General features: G+C 40.8%; 1 pseudogene; it reads right to left on the reverse strand.

The window, feature by feature from the left end:
• LOC102828651 overlaps positions 1–954 on the reverse strand; it is a 10446-nt pseudogene extending 9492 nt beyond the window's left edge.
• Between the last annotated feature and the right edge of the window lie 1787 nt (positions 955–2741).

Below are 2741 nucleotides of genomic sequence, written 5' to 3' on the forward strand. Positions count from 1 at the left end.
GGCTTTTAGGAAAATATTACATTTATCTGTGGATATCAAGGCTTTATGTATGCACTTAATAATAAACCTAACTGGATACTAAGATGAAAAACAGCTTGCTATGTCTGCTAGGTGGCTAGAGTCTGTTCCTCAGAGCCAGCGGCCTGTATGATCAGCAACACTTGAGCCCACAGGGCCTCGAACTCCTGACCGGGTCTGCACGGTCTGCAACAGGAGGGGGAAGTTTGACGTTGGCTACCCAAAATGGGAGGCTACAAAGGTAGGAAGTAACTGGCTTAAAAGCTTTCAATAAGGAACCTAGCTTCAGAGGATACAGGAAAAGGTAGAATCTCCACTGAATTGTTTCCAACCTGACTGGGTGGGGTTAATAAAAGGTGAGAGGGAAAGGACTCCTTTGATTCACTAGGGAATGATTGTTATCAGGTCTAACAGTGAGTGTTGGAGGTAAATGTAAATGTTTCACAGCAAAAGGAGAGAAGAGGCTGATTTTGCAGTCCAGGAGTAGAGATTCCTGGAACCATTAATGGAGAAAAGCAAAGTGAGAGACTGTGTCTGGAAAGGCAGTGACTAGGGATGGAGGCAGAAAAGATGATATGGACAGAGGGAATGGCTGGGTACTCTGGACTCAGGGAGGGAGAGGGGTTGTTTGCTGGCTGCTGGGGGAGGGATGCAGGAGTGTAGGGTGTAACATTTGGGTGTTTGATGATGCATGCAGGGGGTTGTGATCATTGCAATGAAACAAAATACGATAGGATGAATGTAAAGATAATGTTCACCATGTAAACTAACACATAATTCACAATAAAAGCTTAAAAAAAAAAAAAAAAAGTACTTCAGGCTCTTGTCTTTACAATCCAGGACAAATCTGTTGTGCTGAGATATCCATCTATCATCTCCTTGAATATCTTTGGCTGCATGTAGAATAACTTCTGGGTTTGAGTATCCTTGGCTCATTCTCCAAAGGTAGATAGGGTCCCTGCAAGCCCCAAGAGGCTGAGGATTCAGCATCAGTGAGCGGCTCATCTGTTGGTCACTCAGTCCAAGTGCCCTTCAGTTACCTTAAAAGCTTTTGCAATAATGGTTTCATGCAATATTTGTCCTTTTGTGATTGACTAATTTCACTCAGCATAACGTCCTCCAGGTTCATCCTTGTTACGAGGTCTTTTGCAGATTCATCGTTATTCTACAAGGTTGATTCTATTGAATATATGTACCAAAGTTTGTTTATCCATTGTCCCATTAATGGGCACCTAGGCTGTCTCCATCTTTTTGCTATTGTGAATAGTGCTGCATTGAGCATTAGTGTGCATGTATCTACTCGTGTCCTGGCTCATATTGTTTGTAGGTATACAGCAAATAGAGAAATTGTTGGGTTATAAGGTTTATCTATTTCCAACATTCTGAGAAAGCACCTTACTGTTTTCCAGAGTAGTTACAGTCCCACCAGCAATGCCAATGCCAAAGTTTCCCAGTCTTTCCACACCCTCACCAGTATTTGCTGTTTCCTGTTTTATTTTTTAACTGCACTACTAATGGGAGTATGATATGCAATCTCATTGTTATTTTGATTTTGATTTGCATCTCTCAGCACAGAGATGCTAAAGCAATTGGAAGAAATGAGGAGGTCCCAGAGCTGAACAGAAAATTTCAAAGATCAGCTCGAGAAGATAAAACCAAATATTATAATAAAATGTGCAAAGATCTGGAATCAAAAAACCAAAAAGGAAGAACAGGCTCAGCATTTCTCGAGCTGGGGGAACTGAAGAAAATATTCAAGCCTCGACGTTCATTATTGAAAGGTTTTCTGGGAAAATTATTGAATGATGCAGAAAGCATCAAGAGAAGATGGAAGGAATATGAAGAGTCACTGTACCAAAAGGAAATGGTTAATGTTCAACTATTTCAGGAGGTAGCATATGATTAAAAGCCAATGATACGGAAGGAGGAAGACCAAGGTTCATTGAAGGAATTGGCAAAGAAGAAGGCACCAGGAATTGATGGAACAAACACTGAAATCTTTCAAGAAAGTGAGGTGGCACAGAAGGCACTCACTCATCTATGCCAAGATATTTGGAAGAAAACTATCTGGCCGAATGGTTGGAAGAGATACATCTCTGTGCCCATTCCAAAGATATGTGACCAAATGGAATGCGGAAATCATTGGACAATTTCTTTGATACCCTATGTGAGCCAAGTTTTGCTAAAGGTAATATAGAAACGGTTGCAAGCATACATTGACTGAGAACTTCCAGAGGGTCAAGCCAGATTCAGAAGAGGCCGTGGAATGAGGGATATCATTGCTGATGTCTGATGGCTCTTGGCTGAAAGCAGAGAATATCAGAAGGATGTTTACCTGTGCTTTATTGACTATGCAAAACCTTTTGATTGTGTGGATTATGATAAGCTATGGACAATATAGCTTGAGTATTCTGGAACACTTAATTGTGCTCATGAGGAATCTGTACATGGACCAAGAGGCTGTTGCTTGAATAGAACATGGGAACACTGAATGGTTTAAAATTAAGAAAGGTGTACAACAAGGTTGTATTCTTTCACCATACTTATTCAACCTGTATGCGAGCAAATAATCCAAGAATCTGGGTTATATGAAGAAAAATGTGGCATCGGGAATGGAGGAAGAATCTTTAACAACCTGTGATATGCAGATGATACAACCTTGCTTGCTGAAAGTGAAGAGCACTTAAAACATTTACTGATGAAGATCAAAGAGCACAGCCTTC

This window comes from Chrysochloris asiatica, unplaced genomic scaffold (genome assembly GCF_000296735.1).
Source record: "Chrysochloris asiatica unplaced genomic scaffold, ChrAsi1.0 scaffold00527, whole genome shotgun sequence".
In the NCBI taxonomy this organism is placed as follows: domain Eukaryota; kingdom Metazoa; phylum Chordata; class Mammalia; order Afrosoricida; family Chrysochloridae; genus Chrysochloris; species Chrysochloris asiatica.